The following is a 15,714-nucleotide window of genomic DNA, read 5'->3' on the forward strand; positions in this document are numbered from 1 at the left end:
GGGGCCAGGTGTCCAGCTAACCCTGACCTTGTGTAATTTCTTTGACAGTTACCCTTACGTAGTGCAAAGAACCTAAACTGTGCACATCTCTTCCCCGGGTTCTCTGACAAAGGCCTGTGGCTCCACAAATGGTGCCAAGATGAATTTCATCCCTTCGAGACTTTTCAAAGTTTGACTTCTGCAGTTTTTCCCAATCTCTCTTCTGCATCATCAAATTCTTTCTTTTTACTGAATCATTCTCAGCAACACATAAACATGCAGAAGTTTTTCTCATCTTGAAAACAAAGCATGGACCTTGAAGGCATTATGCTAAGGGAAATAAGTCAGACAGAGAAAAACAGATACCATATGATCTCATTTATGTGTGGAATCTTTAAACAAACAAATAAACGAACCAAACTCATAGAACAGATTGGTGGTTGCCAGAGGCAGGGGCAGGAGGGTGGGCAAAATGGGCAAAGGTAGTCAAAAGATACTTCGAGTTGCAAAACGAGTCTTGGTGGAGTGATGTTTGGCATGGTGACTGTAGTTAATATAACTGTATTGTGTATTTGGAAGTTGCTAAGAGAGTAGATCTTAAAAGTTCTTATTATAAGAGAAAAAAATTGTAACTCTATATAGTGATGGATGTTAACTAGACTTACTGTGATGATCATTTCACAATATATACAAATATTTGAATTGATATGTTGTACACCTAAAACTAATATAATGTTATATGTCAATTATATCTCAATTAAAAGAACAAAAACACAAAACAAAACTCTCAAACACACAACTCCCTCACTGCCTTATATCTGTTTCTTTTTCCAGAAAAGCATTTCAAAAAAATTGTCCACATTTCTTTGTACCTCAAATTTGAGTCATTCGGTACCAACTCACCTCAATCTGCCTTCTACCTCCGCATGTCACAAACTCCATATCTGAAGAGATCACCAGGGATCACCACATACTAAATCTAATAAACACTGTGAGGTTCAGAATGAGCCACCCTAAGATGTGCCTCAGTCATCTGTATGCACATTATTTTGAGCTAAAGGTGATTTTAGCTTCAGGAGCAAGAGAAACTTCTGTCCCTTCCTTTGACTACCTAGAAGAACCTGAATTAGGAGCCTTGCCCATAATAAGAGATTATCAGAGATAATTTCTTTTGACTCATCTATAAGGTAGGGCAAACTTCTATTTACTAAATGTCTGTTCTTATCATCCTGCAAAGACACTGTGAAGAGCCCAGGGAGCATTACATCATCCCTAGCCCAGGATGTCTTATATACCTCAATCCCCTCTCCATCTCTGAACCTCTCATGCATGTGGGGTCTCTGGCTCTCTCATGTATGTGAGGTTCTCATACATATGTATGTATTAAATTTGGTTATTTTCTCTTGCTAATCCGTCTCATGTCATTTGATTATCAGACCAGCCAGAAGAATGTTGAGGGCAGAGGAAAGTTTGTTCCTCCCCCACAGCATTTTCCAGTCTTCGAATGTTGTGTTTTTTTATGGCATTCAACACCATAGTCTATAGGGTCTACTGAGACACTCTCTTCTCCTAGCTTCCTTGACAAGACCCTCTTCTCGGTTTCCCTATCATTTCTGGTCAGTCTCTTTGGAAGGAAACCCTGACATCTTTTTGGACCTCTTCACATTTATATCCACTGATCATTTGACCTGTTCACTGGGACATGGCACAGGCATTTCAGACTTCTGAGGTCTAAATTTGAATCCTTGATCTCCCTTCCAAAATTTATTCTCTGCTTTTTTCTTCTTACAGTAAGTAGCACTGCCAACTACCCAGATATGCATTCCCAAAATAATGTAATTATTATTGACAGTCTTCTCCCTCCTTCATCTTCCTTAGCCCATTTCCAAGTCCAAAAGTTTCTACCAACAAGCAATTTCTAGATCCTGTCTCTCTATTGCCACCATGTAGTGTAGGCTGCCATCATCTAGGGTGCCTACAGAACTACAACAGCCTTCTCAAAAAAGGCTGGTTTCACTATCAGTTAAAGAAGAATTTTGAAAACCCCAAGAGTTTGTTGTAACCAGAATTTGAAGAGTGTACAATAATATCACTATTTGGAATTTGTGATTTGAAAAATGGAAGGATTAAATACAGTTGTGCTTTATTCAACATCTCCTAGTTAAGATCCTCTAAAGCATGTTTTGAACACACACACAAAGACACATATACACAGCTGTCTATTGCAGGTATGGTTTTATTGAATCAACTCTTTAAGAGAGAGAATTCTGGGTGTGCAGGACTGGAAGGGAGAAGAACTAGTTCTGAGCTTTCCCAGGTCATCTGGGGGACCCACTCCCACCCCAGGATAAGGGCTTTGGGATTCTGTAGCCCCCAGGGCCCAGGGTAAACTGGAGAATAAAGTTTTCGCCATCTCACTGTGTCCTGATCTCCAGATAATTCTCAAACAAGACGCAGAACACTCTTGGACATGATGGTGAAGGGTAGAAGGGGAAGATTTATTTTTCTTCCTACATAAATTGCAATAGTTTGATACTACTTTTCTATTGCCTCTACCAGACAGACAAGAAAGTGTCAAGCACTCTAGTCAGCACTGTGGTATTTACAATTGAGTAAATAATCATCTTAAAATATAAAAATTGGTACCTTTTTATTTTTGAAGGAATGTGATCTTTTTCCTTAACCACTACTTTCATTCAAAATATATCAGAATGTCAACCAAATTATAGATGAGATTAGTTTTTCTTATGACTCTATATTTCTGATTATTATTACAGCATACGATACTCTTCAATTGTTAGTGGTAAAAAACAGTGTTTTAAAATTAATTTTAAAATGGGAAAGGAATTTGTCAATGATCCACACTGTGAAGTTGTCTCTTTGCCTTTATATATATATATATAAAGAAAAACAAGAAGGAAACGCAGTATCATGCCAGTATGACTCATGAATTTCCTTTTCCTTCTCCTTTTCTTCCCTTATCTTCAAAATAAATAATTAAATTGACAACCTGAAACAACTCCCCTTGAGCAACTTGCTGTTTGTTCCCTTTAATAAGAGATTGAATAGTGTGATATGTTGATCGGAGAGAGAGGAGGACAAAACACAGCTTTCAGCAATTGTGGGCTCTTCTTGGGAAATGTGTACCTTATGTTGGCAATATTTCCTCCAGCAGTGTTGGAGAGAGAGAGAGAGAGAGAGAGAGAGAGAGAGAGAGAGAGAGAGAAGAGAGAAGAGGGGAGGGAATACTTTTCAAGGATTTATAAACTGGCTCTGGACAAATCAGTTTGGAATTAGGCTTTAACTTTCCTTTTATGCAAAATGAGAAGTATTAGAGATAACTGAGTTTAAAAGCCTTTTGTATATACGAAGTCTGACTGGTGTTTCCCCATCAACAAACATAATACAGTCTTGAATTTCTACCATGTTCTAGGTCCCCAGGGTGCTGTGCTTGGTGCTCAACAGCATCATTCTATTTATTTCTCACTGAAAGATGTACCCTGAGCAAGTCCTCTTACTTTCTCAGGCTGTGGAACTGGAAAAGTGGTAGATCTGGGATTGGAAAGCAAGCTGTTTGATCCCCAGATCTACATTCTTAACCTCTACTTCACACTACCTCCATGCTTTCAGCCTTCATTCACTCCCTCGGGTTCATCATTCTGTTTGCATCCCTTCTCAGGGTCATTACTCCTCCACCTGAACTATCTGCAGCTGACCCAAGTTTGCAGAACTGCCTGACTCAGCAGTAGCCATAGTGTCTTACTGGTGTATGCTGCCATCTCATGGCCAAATTAGGCAACTGTAAGAATAGACATTACATCTATTTGGAACACATGGGTGCTTCATTTTGGTTGACAACAGAACTCTCTCACTGTTTTGTTATTTTTTTCTTTTTCTTTAAACAGAGTAACATTAATTCACATTTGCTTAAAGAAATTCGTGTTTCTGTTTTAACTGACTCATATGGCAGTAACATGCCAATAGCAATAGCAAAGGGGAGGATCGCAGGAACAAGGATGGGATGCAAGGAGCATTTTATTATTAATGTAGTACAGATACTTCTTTTTCTAGTATTATTTAAAGACACAGAAGTACAACCATGCATGAAGTATTGTGATAGCACTTTTCAGAAGTATATAGCATTGTGAAAACAGACCTCTGCTATATGTGTGTGTGTATATATATATATACACACACATACACATGTATGTGTGTGTGTACCTGTGTGTATATATATATATATATATATATATATATATATATATATATATCCCATTTCAATAAATGTCAAATGTAAGACAGTAATAGCTTACTCTGGTAACGTATTTGCTGATCCTTTCTTGAACATCTGATAGTGTTCTGTGACTCTTCTGTGGAAGTTATGACTGACTTTCCTCCCTGAGAGGTATTTGGGACAATGTAAAGATGCTTTGTTCTCCCCAAACCTCTGTTACATGATTGTGAATGCTGGAAATTTCTTTGATAGAGACCAAAGCCTGCCTGTCAAGTATTATCATGTGTGTTTGCTGTGTCATTTGGCAATAGTCAGTTCTGCTATAGAAGACAAAAAAAAAAAAAAATACACTAGTTGGATGAAACTGGTGTTATTGTGTGCTCTGCCTCCCCCCAAAAGAAAATAAAACACACAGCTTTCAGTAAGCTAACTGGCAAGCTCCAGCTGTGGCCAGATATGCATAGCCCTGTGTCTCTCTGTTGGCCTTCTGTTGGGCCCTGTTGCTTGAACTGCAACACTGGTCTTCACATCCATGCCACCAGGATGCAGAAGAGACAGACGATAGCATCCTCCTCCTGAGAGCAGTCTGGGGTTGAGGAGAAGGAGAGAAAGGAGTGTGGAGGGATGCTGATGAAGGGGAAGACACCAACGAGAAGAAAAGGGCAAGGGAAAGATAGCCATGGTTAGGTTGGGAACCCAGTAAAGGCAAAAAACACACCCTGGACTCACGTGGGTCCTGCTACATATTGGCAAGTTTAATAAAAGAAAAATGTTCAGAACCTCCCAGCTAGCAGTTTAGAAATCTACAACTTCTCTCAGGTTGTAACTGACATCATACATACATAACTGTTGGTGGACATTGCCTATGGCACCCCTGCTACATATCACATTCCCAAAATTCCTGGCGGTGTGTCTATAGCAGTCATCTCAAACTATGATATGTGCCAAGTAAACAGCACAATCCATCTGCAGAGGTCAAACAAATTTTCCTGCAAATGATCCACATTGGTTTAAAATCCAGCACTCTGGATGTGGTTCCATAGTGTAGCAATCAGCACGTCTGCTTTACACCCAGAAGGTCCTAGGTTCATGCCCTAGGGGAGCCACGGTCCATGGTTTACGGCCATGCCACCCTGAACAAGCCCGATTCTGTCTGATCTCAGAAGCTAATCAGGGTTGGGCCTGGTTAGTACTTGGATGGGAGACCACCTAGGAAGACCAGGTGCTGTAGGCAAAAAAAAATCCAGCACTTTTGGCTCAGCTATCAGCCGTGAGGAGTCTGACGCATCAAAAAGCTGTTAGACAATGTTTGAAAGAGGGAGGGATCTCCCAGAGAGCAGTTCTGAAGCCCTCCCCGACCCCCAAGGAAAGTGCACATGCAGACCAGACACCTGTCCTTACCTGGCCCACACAGGAAGTAGCTGGTATGAAACTTGAACATTTATCAGAAGGGAGGTTTGCCCAGGATTGCTCTGTGTTCATTGGACCTTGGTGGCATCTCTGATCTACCAGCCAGATAGGGCCCAATTTGAAGGTAGGGATGAGGCTGCTTATATAATACAACTAGGGGTAGGGGTAGATTAGGAAGGGGAAAGAGCAAACAATGAGTAATTATTTGGTATCAATTACATGACAAGTACCATGATTGCTTTTCGTATGCACTTATTAATTATACTCCATGAAGGATTTCGTCTTTCCTAGCTCCCTGTACAAAGTAGACATTCCGTCATATCTGTTGAATGAATAAATGAATCATCTCAACAACCTTGAGAAGCTTGTATTTTCATCCCCACTTTAAAGAACTTAAATTGTCTTGATAACAAAACTGATCTGTGTTGTTAAAAGTTGGTAGAGTGGTGATGGTGTAGGGTAGAAATTGGAGAAATATGGTGGGTGGTGTTTATGAGGTGCTTGTCACATTCTGGTTACATCGTGCTCAGTTTGTGAAAATTCAACAAATAGCACACTTATGTTCATTTTCTAATAGTATATATACATTAGGAAAAAGCTAAAAGTATCCCAAAAATTTAAACATAGAATTACCATATGACCAGTAATTCCACTTTTAGGTATATACCCAAAAGAATCTAAAGCAGGAACTCCAGCAGGTATTTATACACTCATGCTCATAGCAGCGTAATTCCAAGTGGCTAAAACATGGAAGCACTCGGTGTTCATCAACAGATGAATAGATAAACAAAATTTGATATATCCATACAATGGAATATTATTCAGCCTTAAAAAGGAAGGAAACTGTCTATGGCCATGCTACTCTGAACAAGACTAATCCCATCTGATCTCAGAAGCTAAGCGGGGTCAGGCCTGGTTAGTACTCGGATGGGAGACCACCTAGGAAGACCTGGTGCTATAGGCTTAAATTAAAAAAAAAAAAAAAAAAAAAGGAAGGAAACTCTGACACATGCTAGAACATAAATGAACCTTGAGGATATTACATTAAGTCAAATAAGCCAGACACAAAAGGACAAGTACTGTATATTTCCACTCATATGAGGCACCTAAAGTAGTCATATTGAAGACAGAAAGTAGAATGGTGATTGCCAGGGGCTGGGGTAGAGGGTTATTGTTTAATGGGTGCAGAGTTTCAGTTTGGGAAGATGAAAAAATTCTGGAGATGGTTGGCGGTGATGGTTGCACAACAATGTGAAAGTACTTAATGCCACAGAATGGTACATTTTAAAATGGTTAAAACAGAAAATTTTATGTTATCTATATTTTATCACAATTTTCTTTAAAAGCTAAAAATGAATAAACTGTCCATAGTTCACATACCTGCTGTAAGTGCGAGGCCAGCCCAGCTTGGCCTGGTTCCAAAGCCCCTGCCCAGTTCTCAGCACCACAATACCCGGCTCCTTACAGGTAACACCTGTCTTAGGGACCATTAATGGAAGTAGTAGCCGACAAAGCCATATCTGTGATTTCCTCCTCTTCACCACAGCATCCCCAAGCCTCTCCCTCATAGTCCAATGCTATACGTGGTTTGACAATGAGATCAGCCTCAAATACCAAACCATCTTCCTATAAAATAGAAGTATATTTTTAAATTTTGAGTCACTACAAAATGATCAAGAAAAGGCAGTTCTGGCACCATATGATGATATGGTTATGAAATTATCATCAAAAATCCTGTCTAATATTTATCAAAATCCATATTAATACAGAAGGGTATGTGTAGAGAGGATGAGGCTTTGACAAGTAATCCAGAGATAAGGATTCATTTTAGAAGGAGCTGTTGAGTGGTATGAAATATTGAGCTAGCATAAACATTTGCTTGAAAGATCTTTAATCTTCCTAAAGAAATCAGAAAGTTTCTCAAGGGAAGTAAGTAAAGGAGGTTTTCTGTGAGCTAGCAATCTGACACCAATACATATCATAATTCGCATTGTTTCCCATCTGTAAGGGGAGGTGTAGACACCACATACCGTTCTGGAGTAATCTCTCTAGGCTTTCATCCTGTTGAGGTGAGTTGGGTAGTTGGTCTGAAGCAAATAAGGTCCAATGATGTGTTAATCAACAATAATAAAGGCGGAAAGAGGTCTAGAGTGTGCTAAAAAAAATAATAACGTTAATCCTAGACCCATAAAAAGAATCAAAGAATCAATCAGCTAACTGGGCCAGATAACTGATGTCCATGAAGAACGATTTGGAAATAGGCTTGGAATTAGGAGGCAAATGCTAAATACATATGGCCAAGCCATTGGTGAAGATGGCAAAGTACTTCTCTGACTGGGGACAGCTGGAACCCCCTCGGTGTATGTTACCCATTCACAGTAGTGTGGCACATTATGTTTAGACACGCTCCTGTACGTCTGTTATATTTCACAATAAAGAGAAGAAACAGTGTACTGCCAGAGCATGAAGACTGGGACTGGGAGTGTTTGTGATTGTTTTACGTAATCCTCCCTGCTATGTTTGATCTTTACCACACTGCAGTTCAGTTAGGAGCTGAAGATGCGGCTGGTTGCTGGCCTAGGGTCTCGCTGCCTCTGCAGCTGCAGGGTGGTTATGTCAACGCCGTGGTTTGGGGTAGATGAAGTGTCAGCTTAGCTCTGGCTCCCATCCACCCTCTGCGATGAGCAGGAGGGATGTACCCAAAGAGTCTCCACGCTGTGCGTTCCAAGGCGGCATTAGGCAGCGTCAGCACTAAGAGGAGCAAAGCAGCTCATGCTTGTCTAAACCTAATGAAGGACCTTGCCTGACTTAAATGGCAAACAAGAGCATTTGGAACGATTGCTCCTAATTTTGTTTTTTGTTTTGTTTTGTTTTGTTTTTAATTTATAATAAAAGACATAAATGTTTCCATCCTGGATCAAAGCCAAATCAAGCAATTTGATTCACTATTCATGGTGGCAACTGACCAACCTCAATGCAGGGGTAAGAACTGGGCAAGGACAGTGGCTTTCTGGAAAATCCAATCAAATCTATAAACTTCAGCTTTCTGGGTTTTGCTATGTGCGTAGTACCATTCATCATATTGTTTGTTGAGTAAAGTGATAAATAATTCAACAGCATGAAACAATCCTGTATTTTGTTGCTTTGTTCATTTATCTCAGCACTGACTACTTTAGCAGACCTCTATTCAATTTACCACCTATAATGAGTCCATTATATTTGCTTTGAAAGCCACTTTAAAACATGTGCCAAAGGGAAAACTCATTTGGCAAGGCAATATATTTTATAATTTCCTGCAATAAAACTATAATCGTGGATGTGATTACATTAGTATAATATCAGAGAAATAGATGTGGGACGGCAATACCTTTTGATTTTAGATAATTTTCAGTGACACTGAACAAGAAATGTAGCTACTGTTAATGATGATTTTCTCTAAGGGAGATGTAGGAGCATGGAAAATACCTTTTTACCCACCCCTCATCTGCCCAGTGTCAACATCTCGCTATTTCTCAGTCAGATTTCTTCACTGAAGAGTATCTGATGTCTGTGATGGCCTGCACAAACAGTTTAAGAGATTAATTTTTACTTAAGTCCAAGCAAAATCAAGAGAATAACTTTTTTCAGGTAATTCAAGACCTAAAAATTAAAGCATAAGTCTAGGAAGTTACTTTCTATTTCCATAGTTCCCTTTGTTGATCTTATTGATGTCTAAAAATACTAAAATTTTATTACACCATGATGTTGTTAAGAATTGACAAACTTACTCTAACACGTATGTAGGAAAATAAAGGTCCACCCAGAGTTGAATCAAGGTTTATATGATTTTGAAGTCTTTCTTGGAGAAATTCAAAATTATGTGCGAAAGTAAATATTTATTAAAATTGAGAAAAGAAATCACAACAAAATGCTGGAGTCATGGAGATTCAGGCCCCTTTCTTGTGAGATCTCTTTATGTAGTTTACCAGATGGGCTTACTTAGATATACTGGATGACTGAAACCTAGAACATTCTATGACTCCCAGATACTCTCAGGAATTCCACAAGTGTGTGAAAAAGTGGAGCTTTGAAGCTTTAGCTTCTTACTCTTTATGTCAAATCTATCTATGATCCCTGAATAACAAAATCAACTTTTAAAAGAGAGGACAGGAGCTTTTGGTCCACCGAGGAGGGTTAAACTTGAGTTTCTTCACCATGATTACTGGGTTCAGAATTGCGAATGAGGGATTATGGACTGTAAAAGAAAACACAAGGGAACATCTTGATATCCTACAGCAATGAAGGATTTTTTTAAGCAGAACTTGAAAAGCACAGAATGATAAAGGATTTGACTACATTAAAATTAAATACATCTGTTAACAAAGGACACCATAGGCAAATTAACAGATACCAGGTTGGGAGAAGATATTTGAAATGCCTGAAACTGAAAAAGGGCTAATATCTAGACTATACAAAGAATGCCTGCAAATCAATGAGAAATCATAAATGAAAAATGGGCAAATTTAGAAGAGAAAATCCAAAAAATGTTAAAAAGCATGTAAAAAGATGCTCAAATTCAAGTTTTCAGAGTGCAAATTAAAGCAATGCTATCACTTTCCACTTATTAGTCTGACATAAAGTTGGAAGTTGCATAATGCTAAGTGTTGGCAGGTATATAAGAATACACAGAAATCCTGTTCTCTGTAGAGAGAGCATAAGTCATTGCCGCCATTATGAAGAGCAATGTGGAATCTCTTTGGCAAATTAGACACTGGGAATGCAGACTCTATGATGCAGTAATTATTTTCCTGGGTATACATATGCCCAAAGGAATTCTCACAAGTCCATAAGGGAACAAACACCAGACGTTCATTGGAGTGTTGTTGAGGTCGGGGGAGTTGGTGGCAACCCCATGTCCCTTACAGGACATTGTGGTGGATGCTCACCTTGGAATACTCTGTGACTGCTGGAAGCAAACGATTAGAATCGTTGGCTGTATTCTGAGCAACATGGAAGAGTCTTCAAAGTGTAGTGTCAAGAATAAGCAACACAGCGAGATATTAACAGAATAAGATATATTATACATCCTTTTTATAAATTAATAAAATTACAAACTAAACAAACGTGTACATTTTTTAAAGAATACAGAACAAAAGAAGGCATAGTAAATACTAGAGAACAGTTGTTTGTTTATGAAAGAGAGAAAAATAGAAATGGAGAATAGGGGTAAAAAGGAATAAATTAAATGATAGCAGTTTCATACAATGCAAAGAGGATGTTACATCACGAATTGAGGTTTATGATGAACTCAACCTACTGTATCTAAAATAAGAAATGAAAGCAAGAAAAGAACAAGAAAAAAAAGATGGAAGGAAGGAGAGGGGGGCGGGACAGAGGGAATAGGATGCACACATCTTAGCTTGGAAGAGCAACGTACTAAAACTTCACAAGAGGCAGAAACTCTAAGCGGTTCAGGGGAGGGAAATTCTGAACAATTTGTGAACAGGGTAATTTGGAGTGTGTCCTCTGCTGGTAACTGCTGAATGGTGCAGAGAACACCAAGTCCAAATCATGCCCTACTCAGCCCTCTTCAGGGCAATGTGCAGACTTGTCTCCAAGAATTAACTTCTTGTTTGCAGGCAGGTAGCAGTGCAAGGGGAAGATACGGTGGAAACAGGAAACTGTTGGGTCTGTGATAAGAGATTACCGTTTAATTGTGAATAAAAGGAATTCAGTCAGTTTCCTCTTCCCTCCCCCACTGCAATAAATGCTAAAAATCTGGAACTATTTGTTTCCCCGGGGTGAAGGGATTCTCAGGAGCAGGGCATTTAGTGCTAAAACCTAGACAGTCTGGGCAAACTGAAAGGGTTGATCACCCTAATCCCAGTATCCTCATTTTTCTAAGATAATAATAACAGTAGGTGACATTTATTTACCATTTCATCTAAGCTCTATATGTATTATGTCATAATCCTCACACCAACTTAGGAGGAAGAAATTTGTGATATAATAAATAATATAATTATTTAACCTGATATAATTTATTAACCTGAAAGAGTTCACCGATTTCTACCACTCCCCCTCCTTCAAAAAAGACTCTGAAATTATAGCTCTATTCACAAAACCCCACTGCCATCCCTCTAGTTAAGTGTTCTGTGATTTAAACTGGCTATTTTTAACGTTTCTGCCTTTGAAGACTTAATTCTTCCCCCTTTCATTTTTTTTCTATGATTAATTACAATGAACTCTTCCCCAACTCTATCTTGCAATTACCTTTTGAATTCCATGAAGCTTTACAAAGGTCAAAAACATTTAAAATTTGATATCTTTTAGTAAATTTGACAACGGGAGAGCAAACAAAGTTTGGCTGACTTTTTCCAGAGAAGTCATCTTTTCTTTTCCCCCACCAATGGGGAGGTGAACTAGGAAAGTGGTCTTATGCCCAAAACATTTACAGACTCACCCAGGTGGTATTTCTCCCAGTTTTCTTTCTCAGATTCTAATCCTTTGAATGTTTATGTCAGAAAGGAGACTTTAATATGTATTTACACCTGAAAAAAATTAAAGTGCACAAAATTCTGGCACACAAAGTAAGAGACTGATAAGTACTTATAACAGAATTGTTTATTTAATTTTTATTGCTACTTATTAAGTGTTTGGAAGATTGCTTTACAGCACTCTAATTAAGATATAGACAAAAGAAGTGTATATTAATGTTTCTAAGTTTTAAAATATCTAGTTAAAAATTTCATTTGAATGATATAAGAAATTACTGGTTTTTCACTTTAAATTGATGAGTTTCCATCTTAAATGTAGAACTAGGCATATCTTTTCTGAGAATTCAACTTACAGTATGATGAATGTACTAAGTGAGAAGTTTATCAGACAGTTCTTTTTATTTTTCTTATTATTGCTAAGGAGAGCTCTTTACACTAAAAATGTACAGCTACTTTCCAAATGAAGCTATATATCAATAGAGATTAGGTAGCACAATACAATTTGCACAAATTTGAAATTCCAGAATTCTCTCATTTGGGATAAATTCATTTATTATTATTTCCTGATAAGTTATTTGATTTTTTAGAAACACTTTGAAGTGTGTTTCCTTTACAATATTTGACCACTTCTATTTCTAGCATAGGCTGGATTAAATATTCTACATAACGCTCTAGAACAAAACACCTAAATTTTCTGAAAAAAAAGTTTGAAAAATATTTTTAAATGCATACCTGAGCTGGTAAAAAGGTAAAGAAAATCTTTTGAGGCTAAAAAATAAGGAGAAAGCACAAATACAGAAAGATAAGCCAGCTCTGCTGCCTGTGGCTACCTCGAAGGATCCCTTACCATCTGGAACTTAATTCCCAATGGACCATGAGCAGAGAATACTAATGTCATGCAAGATTGTAGGCTGGATCAGAGAAACCTGTATAAAGTTGTTCCCACCCCGAAGCAATGATTGCCGTGGGCAAAATTTAAAAATACTGCTTCATCACCTCCGTCATCATCACTATCCCCCTGGATAATGGTAAGGAAACGTTTTGTCTAAACCTTGGATTTGAGTCGAAAGACAAAAGGAAGTCACCTGAGAATTCCTAATCACAAGCTGACATGCACTCAGGTGTAGGACCAGAATTCACACTAATTACATGTTTAGAAAAAGCTGAGAATTTAGTTCAAAGTAGTCCTGGGTTGATAGCTCCCCTAAACAACAGACAGAAGCAAATATAAATTCTACCTGTGGGAACAAATATTCAGCTCAAGCTTCAAAACATTTCCATGAATAAAGCTGCAAGGAACACAAGCTCACAATCACAAAGCACATTTTTAACAGAACCCCCAGTAGATGAGGGGAAAAAAAAAAAAAAAATCAATCCAACCTTAAAGAGCTACAGATCTGAGAATAATTAGGTACAGAATATAAAAATAAGTATCTTTAGTGCTCAAAAAAATAGAGCACTTGAATTATGACTAAAGAACAAGAGATTAGGAAAAAGACAAATTTGAAAAAGAATAAAACGGTACCTCTAGATATTAAAAAAAGAGGGATGGTAATAGAAGTTAGAAAGTCTGGGTGAGTTAACAGCAGATTATATATAACTGAATAGAAAATTAATAAATTAGAGTATATATCTGAAAAATGCTCCCAGAATGCAGCATAAAGAGACAGAAAATATGAAAGAGAGGTTGTGACATAGATCGCAGTGTTCCAGGGGATAAAGAAAGGATAAGGACAGAGGTAATATCTGGAAAGAAAGGGACAGCTTTTTAGAATTGATGAAAGATATGAATCATCAATTTTAAGAACTTCAATAAATCCCAAAGAAGATTAAAAGAAATTCCCACTTAGAAAATCACAGTGAAACTGCCAAACCAGAATCTTAAAACCAGCCAAAGAGAAAACACAGATTAATCCTAAAAGAAATGACAAATCAGATTCTTGATTTCTCAACAGCAATAATAGAAGTCAGATGAAAATAAAATTATATCTTCAAAGTAACAAGATAAAATAATTGTCTACTTATAACTATATTCCTGGCAAAATTATCTACCAAAAGCAAACACAATAAATATATTATCTGAAAAACAAAAGCAATGGTAACTATCAACAAGGGAGGTTTGAGAAGCAAAATGGAATAGCAAAAAAAAAAAAAGTAAACAATGGCAGTATACATTAATAATAATAGCAATAATAAGTGTGGAGCTAAAAATCAAAAAACCTAGAAATAAAGTAATAACATAGACCACAAGAAGAGTTATTAATGTTAAAATATCTTAAGGCTCTTATATTATTAAAGAGAGTAAAGACAATGATTAACTTTATATATTAAGTTAAATACACATTAAAATTTGAGTAACCATTAAACAATACAAATAATGTATAACTTCCAATTTGATAGAGTAAAAAAATAGAATGTGGAAAAAAACTCAACTCAAAAAAATGTCAAAAAAAAAAGAAAAACTATATATGTATATACAAGATAAAATGGGAAAATGATATGTTAGATAAAGTAGATGTTAGAATGAGTCCTGTCTTTAAGAATAAATCTAACAAAAAATGTAACAAGTACAAAATTTTAATGGAAGACATTAAAAATGGGTTGAATAAATGAAATACATGATGTTCATGAGCAGGATGACTCAATTTTATAAAGTTGTTCACTTTCCTCAAACTGGTCAATAGATACAATTCCAACAAACATCCTAATAAGTATGTATGTATATAAAATATATAAGGAACAGCAAAGAGCTTTAAAAAATTTCCCAGACACTTGAAAAAAAGGAGCAAGATAAGACACATCAACAAGGTCTCAAGATTTATTTGTAAAATTAGAGTAATTAGGAATTTGTAATGGTACGGGAACAGACAAGCAGATAGATGAAAGACAGTAGAGAATCCAAAAACAGACCATGCAAATACTGATACCTGGCATAACATATATAAAAAGGTTACATTGCAGATTGTTAGGGAAGCAAGGGACTTTCAGTAAAGATTTGTAAAAATTGGATCTCTATACTGAGATATGAAATAGATTTAAAAAATTATAAAACACAAATCTGAATGATTTAAAAATTTAAATGTGAAAGCTAAAACTTTGAAATAAGAGCAAAGAGGTATGTATTTATTATAGCTGGGGAGGGATTTCTGAATCTAGATCCCTAAAGCACAAATCATTTAGTATAAAGCTTGACGAATTTTACTGCATTAAAATTAAGACTTGTTATCACATGGCCACATAAAGACAAGCCATAAACTAGGGGAAAGTATTTGCAACATATATAATCAACAAAAGATTCCTAACCAGACTACATATAGAACTAATTTAAACTATAAAAAGTCACACAACTCAATGGATAAAATGAGCAAAAGCTACAAATGTCTTTGTAGATAAAAGCGCAAGAAGCCAATAAACACATGAAAAGATGCTCAACCTCATTAATAATTGGAAAATACAAACTAATAATCATAGTGTGATACCTTTACAGCCACAAGAGTGGCCAAAAGAAAACAGGAACAATTCTGACAGCACCACAGTATGGAGTATTATGAAATAGGGAAATGAGAGTTCACTTGCTGGTACTGGGAGGGTAAACTGCTAGAACTACTTAGTACA

The 15,714-nt window shown here is 37.0% G+C and overlaps 2 pseudogenes; both read left to right on the plus strand.

Annotated features, from left to right (window-relative positions):
* The first annotated feature begins 5,328 nt into the window (after window positions 1-5,328).
* Window positions 5,329-5,447, plus strand: LOC120582781 (uncharacterized; annotated as a pseudogene).
* A 1,021-nt stretch (window positions 5,448-6,468) lies between these two features.
* LOC120582784 (uncharacterized) lies at window positions 6,469-6,587 on the plus strand (annotated as a pseudogene).
* The last annotated feature ends 9,127 nt before the right edge of the window (window positions 6,588-15,714 follow it).

Source organism: Pteropus medius, unplaced genomic scaffold (genome assembly GCF_902729225.1).
Source record: "Pteropus medius unplaced genomic scaffold, Ma_sr-lr_union100, whole genome shotgun sequence".
Classification (NCBI taxonomy): domain Eukaryota; kingdom Metazoa; phylum Chordata; class Mammalia; order Chiroptera; family Pteropodidae; genus Pteropus; species Pteropus medius.